Source organism: Plectropomus leopardus, chromosome 15 (assembly GCF_008729295.1).
Source record: "Plectropomus leopardus isolate mb chromosome 15, YSFRI_Pleo_2.0, whole genome shotgun sequence".
NCBI lineage: Eukaryota > Metazoa > Chordata > Actinopteri > Perciformes > Serranidae > Plectropomus > Plectropomus leopardus.
This window is the reverse complement of record NC_056477.1, coordinates 17,655,322-17,669,939: the sequence shown is the minus strand read 5'-3', so window position 1 is coordinate 17,669,939 and position 14,618 is coordinate 17,655,322.

Genomic DNA, 14,618 nt, shown 5'->3' with positions numbered 1-14,618 from the left:
TACAACACCTTGAATTGGTTTACTTTTTTCACAGTGATGGAATGTATTAACTGTTTTGTGATATGTATTGTTATATTACATTGCATGCAGTTTGTCTATACTTGTTTGTTATTGGCGACAAATTAGAGTGACATTTTCCTCATATTGTTTTGTTTCTCTTTATAGTAAAAGAAACACACTGTTGTGTGATTCGGTCAAAGCGGAGACAAATGGAACAGGTGAGTGGAAATATTTACCAGCAGTGTTGTTATTTTGTCACACTGTATGTTAATAACAGTATGTGTTGACAGGTTTTAAATGAGAAATAATTAATGAAACACAATCTCACTCCCAACTCCTAAAATACTGACTCTGGTCAGTGGCCCTAAACTTCAAGATATGATGTGCTATGAACCCCCCTGCGTCAGTTTTGGACTCACAGGAATGGCGTGTCCGTTTATGCTATGCAATATGTCTTTTAAAAAATAAACTTTGGTTTTCAAAGGAAATGTACAGTTTCTGCTAGTTGAAGGTAGACAGTCTCTTTTCCAAAAATGAGCTTAAAATGTAGGTCAAACGCTTCGCTGTCTAGGTTTACTTCCTCAGGTTTAGGCAAGTACATGGTTCACTTTAGAGAAAAACATCATGGTTAGGCTTCAAAAAAAGTACATATGTTACGATTGTAAGTTAATGATATACATCACTGGCATGCTATGCTACACATTCAAGCACACGTTATTGAAATAACTTTATTTGTTGTTTGTGTGATCCGTCCACCCTGAGCGTACTTCTCAATCTTTACACTGAGGTCGCTGCCAGGTGCATCTCATACTGCAGCTAAAGGGTGCGCCAGTATTTTACACCAACAGCCACTGACCAAGTTTTGGGATTTGACAAGTTAGGAGTGAGATCTGGAAATAATAGATAATCAGCAGGTTTGGCTCATTCGGCCTCCTTGATTGGTTTCATTTTTCTACTAATTAGGAAAGACTTTGACTCATAACAGACCTTCCTCTGTGTTAATGAGTACAAGTTTGTTTTATTAATAATTCTCTTCTACAGCTGAACTTGTCCATTTATGTTCTGTGATTAAGAGTAATATTTCCTTGTGTCTCACTGTCAGCACACTGTCAAAGGGCTGAAAAATAATTTCCAGCTCACTGCACACTCTCATGAAACCACCATTAAAGCTCATTTACATCAAGTGTTACAGTCCGCTGTTTTCATAACTCTGACATCTCATTAAAAACACAATAAAGCACCGACATGCAATTAAAATAATGGAAACAAAAGGGATAAAAGAAAGGAAATCTTACTAAAAATGCAATGCATTCAGAAGTGATCAATCATTTGATTAACACAGCAGAGTAGGGAATACTTGAGGCTGGGATGAAATGTGGTAAACTCACATTAATTATACATACAGAACGTAGAAAAACAAACTGCAAGTAAACAAAGATAATATTTGCTGTAGCTACATTACATATTATTACATACCTTCATTTCTGTGAAACAAATGTATTTTTCTCAATTCTTCTGTACCACTTATTTGCATCTTTGCTTTCTGCTGTTTCTGCTATAAATCATATTTGTGTGTATTTTTCAATCCAACCTGTGTTTCATTGCTGTGCAAATACAGCTTCACTTAATCCCCACGGACAGATACTGTACCTGCTGGCCTATTCATAATTCATGCTATTCTTCTGACATTTTTCCAAAGGCGCAATTCTTTTTGAAAATATATTCAAAGGAAAAACACCTTAATTGCACACTTGTTGTTAATGCATGACGAGATTTATGAACAAAGCTGAACCAGAAGGGCAAGACAGTTTATATTGGTGCTTAATTGTTAGAAGACATTACATTTTTTTCTGCAAGGCTGCATTAAGTCATAATTTCCCATATGTAAAAAGTGTTTTAAATATTATTTTTTTATTATAAAAAAGCAAACTTATTTAACAAAAACAGCCCATCATCTTGTCATCACTCTATTGGACTGAGAACACTGATGGAGCGAAGTAATTTCTTTTTCAACTATTAACTAGCTTCTGATAGGGGTGGGCAATATACCGAATATACTTGAGGTATCGTGTCTTTTTCCACCTGCGATATATAAAATTACTATATCGTGGACATCAAGTATAAATTGTCCTGCGTTTTTATAAGCCACCAGTGTTTGGGTTCTCTCGCTCTCTCTCACAGACACACACACACAAAGCAGGGTTTGCAGAGCTCTAGACTATTTATTCACATTTTGCTACCATAGAGCACTGCTGAGATTTGCAAATATTATTAATATTTGAACTGGAGAGCTGTTCATTTGTTGCCCGCTAACCATGAATGAATCCTCACGGTTAAAGGTACCTCCAGCCTGAGATGAGCCTGGTCCTTCAAAATAAAAGTACCATGGATCCTGCTTTATGTTATTACAATAGTTTTTAAATTTCATTATGAAAGTACTTCGTTAACCTTCCTTATAACCGTATTTTATTAATTGTTATCATAACAGTAGTGTATTCAACTTAATTACACAACAGCAGCTACTCTATTTAACTTTATTGTAACTGCAGTTCATTCAATCATTTTCTAGTTTAGTAGTTAACAGCAGTTTAAGGGATATGTGTGTGTGTGTGTGTGTGTGTGTGTGTGTCTTGTATCGCAATCTAGCCTTAAAATAGTGCAGTACTATTTTAAAGCCATATCGCCCAGCCCTAGCTTTTGATTAGTGTTCATCAAAATAGTATTATTAAAGGTGCTGTATGTATTTCAGAGCATTAATAGGGCCTATAGCAGCTAATCACTATATGTAAAGATATACAATAGACAAGCGCAGGACTTTTTTTCCTTTTCTCTCTCCCTCTTTCAAGCATAAGCTGTCCTATCCAAATAAAGGCAAAAATAATATTTAAAAAAAAAAAGACATGGACATAATCTTAATGGTAGTCAGGGCTATGTTACATCAGTAGCTACAGAAAATAGACTTGCATCTATGTTATATTCTGTAGAATGCTACAACAAAATATTACTGTAACAATTTCATTACATACTACAAATTCTTTTACAAAACATTCAATGATTTTTGCTAATTCCATTACCTTTCCAGGACAGGAAAATGTTACTGACTTTTCCACGTTTTCAATGACCGTGGGATTCCTGAACGTTAGACACAATAAATGAATACTTGCTTGCAAATGTAGAGCTTAGGATTTTGGCTTTCAGGGAGGTTTTACTGTTCAGTTACAAGAAATTTACTTTACCAAGAAAAAAGAGTAAGTCAATAGTCAGTAGTAAACATTAACATTTTACAGTCTCAAGTGTCACAAGAGGAAGTGTGTGAACTTGTTGTAGTTATTCTGAGCTTGGGAAACAAAAGAGATTACTTTCTGCAAAAGAAACAATTTTAATTAACAACCAAGTTCAGTAGGAACAATCTATTTTGTTTGAATCAACAAAACTTAAGATTTAATGAAAGAACGTTCCTCAAAACTTTATGAAACAAATTCTGCTTTTAATCTCGGATAAAAGCAGCTCAGCTTCCATTTATATCCAACAGTCTTCTTTCATATATTATTATATAATGATGGGCCAACTGCCTCAACATGGCGTCCAAAATAATGGATATACATAGTGGGCTGAAGGTTTTTCTCTGCAGTGATGCTGAGATTGTTCTGTGATGAAGTGCTGTTCACTTGTATTGTACAATAACTAGACAGTCTAACCCTGCAGCTCTGTAACCTGACTCACATCATGCTCCCGTTGTCTTTCTGCAAAATAGCATTTTCTACTTATACTTGTGCTTCTTTCCAGAGCAGAAGGCGCGGGAATCTGCTCCCAGAGGACTGAAGATAGTGCTCAGCCATCAGACATGTTCAGGCCCTTCATCACTCAGGAAAAGAGCTCGGTACGTATTTCAAGTTGTTCTCCATAAAGCATCTAACTATAAAGCTGCCTAGGTTTTCCCTTAGAACTCCATTCTGAAAAATTTGTTGTTGAGGTTAAATGATTAATCGGTGAGTCAACTTAATGCAAAAAAGATGCAAAAATGAGTTAGCACTTCATGATAAAAAAAAAAAAAAAAACATATTATCATGCAGCATATATTTCTGAGGATACATTTTGTAAGTCAATGATGTGATATTTATAAAATAAATGTTAACAAAACAACAGGCTCAAGGGAAACTTTTCAGAGAAAATAAAGCAGCTCAGACAGTGGACTGGAGAGATTCAAAGATGATTGGTGATTAAATACAATTTCACTGTTATAAATAGAAATGTTCAGAAAGTGCCAGATTTAAAAGGAGGATGATTTAATTGCTCTGATTGAATAATTGTGAAAAGTTGTAAATATAATTGCCTATTTCCATCCTTTCTTAAAACTAACTCCCATGTTTATTTGCACCTCTGAGTTGGAAGTGATCAGTGTTGCTTGAAACTCTCTGTCTGCCAGTGATGTTCATGCAGCCTTTGCCAGAAGCACTCTCAGATCCATTTTCATAACAAGCCTGCCGCCAGCTCAAAACCAGCCAAGAGCCGAAATCCCAAATCCTGCTACGGATGTTGATGCGTTTCTTAAAGTGAATACTGCTGATAAAACTCTCACATTCAGATTACATAAAGGATTTTTTTTTTTTTAAAAAAGGATCCATTACTCACTGTACATTTCTCTTGTTTTCCAAAAAGAATGTCTAAGTCTAAGGTGCTTAAAGATTTTGCAGCTGTCTTCACATCTCTCTGCCATTAGTCCACACACGGATCCACCGTGATTCTCGTCCATTAGGCAGTCCTAGGCTGCAACCTCAGGCACAATAAAAAAAACTGGCAGCTGTTTGTTTTTGTTGGTTTGCCAAGTTTATCACCTCTGGCAATATTGTTTATGCAGCCACAACGCCTTTAATAGAATACACATTAGTCTATTTAGTAAATATTCTCTGCTTATGCATCTGTAAAGAAAAAAAGATAAACTCTGTTTGAATTCATTTTTATGTATTGCACACAGAGATGAGAGGAAAGATGATGGAACATGAAAATGTGATGGCGAAGACAAATGACTCACAGGTAAGGAGGTGATTGTGAGTATCAGCTGTTACTGTTCACTATTAGCAGTAGGTGATCTGAGGGGGCAAGAAGGGGGATGCCATGTCTGTTGTTAGCAAAATGAGAGAAAATGCATTCCTTCTGTTAGCCTGCCATTCCTCTCCATCCCTGACGAGGTCACTAAGAAGCCATCCAATCAGAACCCAGACCTATAACTGATAAATTATTGCAAATTATTCAATTTTGACATCTCACATAATTCGATCCTCGAGTCAATGTCAAAGAGCCAACGTTAACAAACGCCACCATTAACAGTTATTTCATTAAAAAAAACAAAAACATTTAGTTCAGATTATTTTTTATACTGCACAACTACTTTCAGGTTCAAGTTGTATAAAATAGTTTTGTTTATAGTGGGATGGGAAACATGACCAACTAGTGCAGCAATTATAACATTCAGGAGGGTCTCTACAGTGGATATGAAGCTACAGCCAGCAGCGTGTTAGCTTATTTCAGCACAAATGCTGGAGACAGGAGGCAAATCTAACCTGGCTTCATAGTCAGTGTGCAGACATCAGAAGGTGTTAATTGATCTGGAATTTTCCTAAAATGTAGCGCAATTCCTCTCCCATTGGACCAAATCTTACTCTGCTGCTAGGCTTTACCAAATAGTTTGAAGCTTTGAAGCCTCATGCATAACATTGACATTTGAATTTTAAATTAAAATTTGAATGCAGCGCAGCTCCTTTTTTCACATCTTTTCATTTTGTTTAAAAATAGTATTTCTGCACAGTTTCAGATAAAGTTTAAGCTACACTAATATTTAGTATTACACTCTTTGTAAATTTAGATAGACGTGGTTGCTGCACAGGATTGTTTCTGACTTGTGTGATCTGAACATTTCCAAAAAAGATAGATGTAAACATTCCCCAAATTCACGTTTTTAAGTAATGGAAAAATTCTGCTTCAAACCATTTTTGTTGGCCTTTAGCCTTTAAAAAAATAGAATTCGCTCTCCTACTGCCTAAACACAAAGAAAGGTATGCACCTGTATTAACAAGGTGATCTAACAGCAATCCATCAGCACCATGTATTCCTTTTTTTCATTACAGAGAGTTGAATTCAAAAAGGCACTTTATTTAAAATAAGTATTGCCTTGTTGAAGGATATTTTAGAGTGATGATGTCATAGAATATGACGACAGACATTCAAAGTTTTATTCAAAGATCTCAACAGAAGCTTCGACTTTTAAAAACTGACACTCGGTGCAGCCCTATCTCCTAGTGCTGTCACTGACTTAGTAATGAGACAAGAAAAGTAGAAAAAATAAATATGCATGATTGAGAATAGAGCTGATACCAACACATTCTGCAGTCATGTAATGACACCATCTGCTTGTGGGTTCAGACTGGCTGAGAGAGAAAAAGAGAGGGAGACAAACTCAGATATGCAACACGCTGTACTCGCTAATTCAGTCAACGGCTGTGTGAACAAATAAATGATGGCTGCCAACTCTCATGCTTAGTGCCTTATTTTCTCCAATAATTGCACCTATTTGTTTTTAACAAGACAATAAAAGCTCATTTGAAAAGGTTGAGGTGAGAGTGAGGAGGTCTATCTCCTTCCATCTCCGTCTCAAGGACAAGCTGATTGTCTCTGGCTAAAAGCTGCATCTCCATACAGAACGTCACCCTGGATGTCAGACGCGTGTTGACAGATTATAACTGGGGGATTCATAAAGAGACAGCCGGTGGATCGGGGGGAATTACTGTACTGCATTTGATGCACACCCAGCCAAAATGTCAGACTCGGGGCTCAAAGGCTCTCTGCATATACAAACTACTGCAAACCAAGGACAGAATGTCATTTGTCATACATCCTCAGAATCCATTCAGACAGATGACAACATGCCTGTCATATGAATAGGTCTACAGACTGTTATATAGACTGACAGGAAATAGAAATAGAATTTTTGGAATAAACATTTTGGACTTGGTTGCTTTGGAGATGAGAATCATAGCTTTATATACAGTTATTGCCTGGAGGCAGTTAGCTTAGCTTAGCATATAGACTAGTCCAATCACATATCCATTCATAAAACCAAAATTTTTTTTAAACTTCTTTTTTATAATATGTTAATTTGTGGGCTTTAGGCTGATTGTAGGCTGGTTTTATTTTCCTTTGTACAGATCTAATCTAGTTGTTTTCAGTCTTTATGCTGAGCTAAGCCTCTCCTGTATTTAGCTTAATATTCAGCGTATGGTATTGTATCTTCTCATCTAATCTTTTTTAAGAAAGCAAATAAGTGTAAAATGTCTACCTATTCTTTTAAAAATGTACATGTATTTTGTTCTATGACCTTTTTCTACTTTTGGTATGTAGAGTTTCTCTTTTCTTCTCTGTGTTGCAGGTTCTTGAGTGCTACGAAGACGACAATAAGTAGCTTTCCTGGTGGACAATAAAATTTTTTACTTGTGCTAAAGAATCTAAGTGTTATTTTGTTAACTGTAAAAATGTTTTCAGATAAGAACATTTTAATTTAAACAGTACAACTGCGCTCAAATTACCTAGGAAGTCGGAGGACAGAGCTGGTAACGACATCACAACCAAGTTTACTGCGTTCCAGTGCATCAAGTTGAAAAACCACGATGCTTTTAGCAATACCAGTTCAAACCAGGTTAGCCTTCAGTAGCATTACACTGTTTATTGTGTATATTAACACTGTGGCATCATGTCCACAGACAGAAGTTAGACAGTGCTGTGTTTAAAGGCATGTAAAGGCCCTGACACACCATGCTGATGTGAGCATCCATCACCCTAGCCACTGCGGTGTGTTATACTCCGCTGGCCCTCGATAGCTTTTTACTTGCAAAGCTTCAGCATTAAATGTCAAATTGGTGAGAGCAATCATGTTGATTGGCTGTTCAGCTAAACGCACGAGAAGAGAAACGAAAGTAACAAAAGTAAACAAACGTCAAGAGGAAGCACGGTTGAAACAAACTTGTTTAAGGTAGGATAATTTTTCTTTAGCCACTGAGCTCTTTAGCAGAAACATTTTCTGATGGTTTGTGTTGTTGTCCACTGTCACACCGTAAATATGCTTTGTTCTTTCAACATTGCGTTGTGTTATTAATTTGCTAACTTCCAGTTCCTCTTTTTGAATAACAATTACAGATGACCATCGTCTGCTGGTGTAGAGTGATATTTCTTCTCAAGCAAGTGCAGAATCGTTGGCCATCGGTTTAGTGTTTTCATGCGCAACTCTTTGGCCGGGATGTGGCAGCATGAGGCGGTGGAGCAGGGGGATGTCAGTTTGGTGTGTCTGGGTCTTAAGAGCATTTAAATGAGACACAAATGAGACAGGAGTGCTAATAAACTGTATATCACTGCAGCTTTCACTGTGTTGATCCACAGAGCAGCCATATTGAATGCTGAGGTCATGGTTGGGGAGGTTCCTTCGACTTTTCGAGTCAAATTTAGAGTTAAATCCGACTGTGTTCTAGTTGTAATTTTCCAACTGGGAGCTCAGAAACTCCTACTTCCAAATACAAATGGACAGTCCATGCTGTCCTTGGAGCAAAGAAAAAAAATGTTTTTCCTTCTGAAGTAAGAAACCTGTTTTTAGCACAATGTCACTTCTGTTCAGTTCTATCAACAATATTCTGAATTTTGGCCTCAAGTAAAAGGATTCAACTTCGGAAATATATAAGTACATCTCAACAGAATTGCACCCTATTTTAGCCGTGTTGTCATCTGGCGGCTGCTGTCGTTACCAACCCGAGTGCAACCTGTGTCTGTTCCTAGCTCACTAATAAATGGTTCACTTAGTGCTGCCAACATGAACATGTTAGTTCATTAAACAAGTCGAGCCCACTGCTGGCGTTCTGGCCAACTGTCACAGCTACTTTACGAGTCCAACCCGTCAGAGCTGCCGGAATAAACTTCAGCAGCCAGACACACCTCACACCTCATGTCACTTTCTGAGTGGTAGTTATAATGAATGGTGCCGTCTGCATCTCTACATATGGTACGCAGTGATTAACACTTGTGATTGATAGAGGCAATGCAAGCATCCCACTGTTTAAATGCTCACGAATCGCTTCTTTCTGAATTTGTTTATATTTGATTTGCAAAACAATAAATTGATGGCCTCATAAACCAGGCACATCTCAGCTTCTCGCAGCATGCTCAACTTGAACAGCTTGCAAGGCTAACGACTCAGATTTGAGGCACAAGATCATCCATTGCTTATCTTTTTGGGTGAAAAGGGATTTCACGAATCTGCTCAATTGTATAGCAGACTCATTTCATCAAAACATCCCACCCTGATTCTGGCATTTGTTTAATTCATTTGCTCCATGACATACACTCCTCGTAGCCTGTCAGCCGGCGCAGCGTTTATCTTCCTCGATATCGCTTGATCTAAATATTGGAAACACAAAGACACCAAAGTGGGTCAGGATCTAGGCGAGTACCCAGAAATGTTCAATGATGCAAAAACAGTGCATGGTTATAACTCTAACACACAGCATTTCCCCCCAGCCAGGGACGGGTACCTGAGCAAACTCAGCTCTGTTTAGACAGCTGCTTGATGAGCCAGAATAGAAAATGAGGGCTTATAATCACCCGAGTCGAAAAGGGCCTCTTCACCGGCGTAGCACTTGTGATGAAATGGTGTGCAGAGTCAGAGTCCTTGACGTGTTTTGATGATTCTCATGTTGTTCCCCTTGCGACAGCAGGCTGGGATCTAAGCCAGGTGACAGAAGGTGAGGATGTATAGCTTGAGCTGCAGTTTTAAAGAAGTTGTGTGCTACTGTCGGCAGGACTACTATATCTGATCTTAACTCCCTTTTTGCTCAAAAGCCGGCCCCCTCCAGCTCATTAGAGCTATTTTTGGAGAGATGATGAGTTTTGACATGTTGTGTTGCTTTGTGCGTGTGGATAAACGAAGCAGCAAGTGATTCAGGCTAACTATGTTTTCTACTGATGAAGTCATTGAGTACACAAAACGTCTTCACAATTACAGAGCTGTTTTGACGCGCAAGATTTTGTTTGCTTCCTCGTAACATTGTGGGGCATGTTTTGCAGGATGTAGCGCTCCCGGAAACATTTGTAACAAGATTACATAGACTTTTTTAAAAAAACATGTCTCCCAAAAAAATACAATATTTCCACGCAAAGAGAATAAAAATCGACATCCATTATCATAACTGTTTGGGCTCAAGGTGTGACTTTGCATGAGTCTCCCTCTCAAGGAAAAGTAAACCAATTCTCTCTGAATAATGTCTTCAAACAAACAGAGGAGTCTGAATCTCTTCCCAATGAGAGTGTTTTCATGCATAATGCAGATACAAGCTGCTAAATACATCTCCATATTCAGATTACAAATAGCTATTTATGAATAAACATAATATTTCCTTGGCAACTGAGCTTCTGAGGACCAAAAAAGGCAAAAATAAACAGGGTAAGGTGTTTGTATGCCACAGTATCTTTGATGAAGATGCTAAAAAATCCATAGCTTATGCATATTTTTCACTAAATCTAAAGAGGATCAGACATACAAGTGTAACATCAAATCTGAAAAGGATTTACTGTGATATTTATGATACATATGGTCTGATTATTTGCCCTACCAAGATTCTAATCTGTGATCACTCTGAGTATACATAACTCAAAGCTGAGTTTTAGTAAGTCTCTGATTTTTCAATTAATCAGTCAATCAGACTTTATTTGTATAGCACTTTTCATGCAAACAGACTGTAACACAAAGTGCTTCACACAGTAATATGCTAAGTAAATATTTTAAAATGATATATGAAGTATTAAAACTGTAAAACAGATGAAAATGTATTTAAAAAATAAATGAATAAATTCAACATAAAATAAAATAAAATTGATAAAAAAAATTAAAGGGTTAAAAAATTAAAAGCCATCCTAAAAAAGGTAGGTCTTGAGTTTGCTTTTAAAAATATCTTTTACACCTTATTCTTCAGAATTACATGAAGTCAAGTGAACTCTAAAAGCTTTCATTGGAACTGCATATGACTCATAACCTGCTGTTAATCTGAAGTAGTTTATTTTGAAGTAACATCTGTTCTTTCATTTTATATGCATGTTGTTTTTAAATGCTCGTTTCTTTATTAACAACTTTGCTAAGGTCAGCTCCAGTTTCGAGTGACAGTTCAACCTAAAATCAAAAATATTTTTTCTCTCTCACCTGTCGTCCTATTTATTTATCCAGATTGCTCTGCGTGTGAGTTGCTGAGTGTTGGAGGTATTGACCGTTGAGATGTCTGCCCTCTCGCCAAAAAAATGGAACTATATAGTACTATTTTTTTTACATATCGATTTTTGGGGTGAACTGTGCCTTTAACACCCAGAAGTTGTTACATGGATCCTCTCATATTTTGCATGCCTTTCCATCTCATCACTGCTACTTATTACAGCCTCAGTATACAACAAACTGATCTTCTTTCACATGGTTTCACAATGCAAAATAAATTCATGTTATTATTCCAGGTGAGCTACTCCAATCATGGAAATCCAAAAGTCCAATCAGCTTACAAAACTACATCTAAGATTGTTGTAAACGATGAAGGCACCGCAGGTACCTCTCGTCTGTTTTCAGCTCTGTTCTGCCGTACATACCCCCATGAGTTACAGACGCTATGTCGGATAAATGCCTCAGACAGGCGAGATGTAGTTGTGAAGATGTGAAGATGTGTATGTGTGTGCTGTGATGTAGCTGTCAAGATTCAGAGTCACGGACGTCCCCGATGAAGCCTTTTTGTTTTGCCTAGATTGTATTTCTTTTCACAGCCGAGGAAATGATACGCAGTTGTTGAATTCGATCTGGATGACAAAAAGACCTACAGCGACTATTGCTCTGAGGGCAAGGTGATCTTTCTAGCCCACGCGAAAACAGCGGCATATTGATTCAGCTGTTGATTGTCAGCCAAGGTCGTGTTCAAGTCTTTTTGTCCCCCTATAGTTTAATGAAGAGCATATGACAAGGTGCACCTTCTATAGGGAACTCTTTACAGCAGAACAAGGGAAACTCATTAGATCAGACACATCTCTGCAAAGAACACTGAGGGCTTTTCACAATAAATGACAGTCAATCAACCACTAATGGGCACACTAGACGAACATGCAGCACGCAGGGAGAGCAAAAATGCCAGAAATGACATATTGCTTAGCTATTTTCAAAACAGTTAATGTGTCAACTCTGCCACATTCAATGTGTGAGAACATGTGGTAAGAGGATGCTAATATTGTCTTTACAGGTCACACTCTCAGTATTGGAGAAGCTAATTTGAAAGCATAGCTTTGCAAGTTACCAATTACTTCACAGTGGAAGAAAGTAAGACCTTAAGACCTTAAGCAAAACTACCCTGCCGAGAAATATAGACTAGTTAGGAGCTAAATTAGCATTTTGTCTCAAGTGAAAGAAGTACACCTCATTTCCAGAATTGAACAAAAGGCAACTATACAAGAATGGTGTATAGAGGTACTTTCTAAGTAACACTTTTCTCAGTTCTTAACTTTAGACCTTTTTGACCATAATGTGTAAATGGAAAAAGGCTAAAAAAAAAGTCTTCTAAAAGTAAAACTGTTTTGATGAAAATGTCATTATTTGATAGATTATCGTAAAATGATTTTGCAGGTCTCTTGTTGCCTGATTTGATTGTCTTGTACAGATTTTGTTGCTTGAAGGCAACTCTATACAAAACAAGATTAGACATTATGCTGTGGGGTCACAGTGATGTAATTCTGAAAGCAAAAAAAAAAAAATCTCTTTGCAGCTTGCTCAGAAGTTGCTGGCTCAAATGTGCACACGTGTGTGGCCTACCACAGCTGAGACATCAAACTCTAGACAATTATCGGGCTCAGAAAAACAGCAGTTCTCTGTAGTGAGTGCTGCTGGAGACCCTGTGAAGATGAAAAATGCATGTCAGTGGTGAAAACCCCAACTCCCCAAGGGGTGCTGAAGCTATGAACCACAAGAAAGAGATTAACCAATGCAGCTGCAAGAGAGAGAGGTGAGCTCCCTGTTCTCCCTCACTCTCCCTCTCAAACTGATCCTCTGCAGAATGATTTATTTTTTAATAAATGTTTTATGACAGGTGCGATTTAATGGAGCAAATAATTTGTGTCAACTTGAAGGGCCCAAAGAAAGATTTGTTCTCACAATGATACATTCAGTGCTTTTGAGAGTACAAAAGCTCTAAAACTGATGCATTTACACAAAACATCGACATTTCGTTTCATGATTTTCTTTCTGTTACCATGTCTAATGGTCATGCCAACAAGATAGAGCACTACATCCTTTGTTCTTGCATTTGGCAGAATTCTCCTGATAACAGTTTACAGAGACAACATGAAATTCACTCAGCGACTAGCTCTGGCTCTAGTAATAGCAACTTACGAGCTGTAACCAAAAGAAGATATCAGGTACATTATTCATATAAATGTTGGCTTCAAATTGAAATGGATGGTGTAAGACAAAACGCACTTTCAAAGCCTTTTATCTGGCTGGAACTTAACAAGCTCTACCTCTTTAGGAAAGTGTCAACATTGAAAATAAGTGAGAAAAAAACTTCTTTTATCATCGATCTCAAGAGGGTAATCTGGTGGACTGCTGTGAGTTCCAGCTCATCAATCCATCAACGTCGAAGAGGAAATCCAGGGGATTGCTCTAAACTCTGGTTCCTCAACACTCCCATCTTTTGAATTCTTATCTACTGTCTGTTCGGAGCTGACACGGACCTAACTCTGTGTCAGCTCATGAAGCATCAACAAGCTCCAGCGCCCTGTCTCCGCCGACACTCCCTGCAGGGAAAAAGGACGGGCACTCAGCTGGTTGATTGTCAGGGCCATTATGTCCCTCCAACATTCCACAGTCCCCGCTTCCACAATTCCCTCCATTAACAAGGGTTTGCTTTCCACTTCCCCTTTGATGTGTCACACTCTGCTGCAGATTTGTTTTTAATATGTGTGACTGAATCCACTTAACTGGTTGTGAGAGGAAGTGAGAAGACGCTTTCCTACAGCAGCCATTCAATGCCAACGTTGCATCCACATTCTAGTCTGTTACTGAGTGTTATGTTAAATAACAACTGATGAGATGAATCATCTTCAAAGAGGCAGCCATTAAAATGTATAAAATTAACTGTATGTTGCACACGCAGGGGACAAATCTGATTAGACAATCTCCTGACAAATATGCGGTGTTTTCACTTGAAGGAATAGCAAAACATTTTGAAAATACAAGTTTACTTCCAGTTTTGCTGAGAATAAGATTAGAAGATCAAATAGTGCTCTCATATCTGTCAGTCAAATATGAAGATACATCATCCAGCAGCCAGCTATCTTAGCGTAACACAAAGACTGGAAAGCAGGTGGTAACTCTCTTGAGTCCTGTCATCACAATGTGTAGAGGGAAAGAGTACTACAATATTGTGCTCAAGTAAAATGTTGTTGGCATTTTATTTAAGTGAAAGCAAAAGCACTAGTGTAGAAATGTACTTAATAAAAGTAGGCTGCAAACTTAGACATTTTTTTGTCCAGCAGCCGAATGGTGAATGAATGTTCACATTTTACAG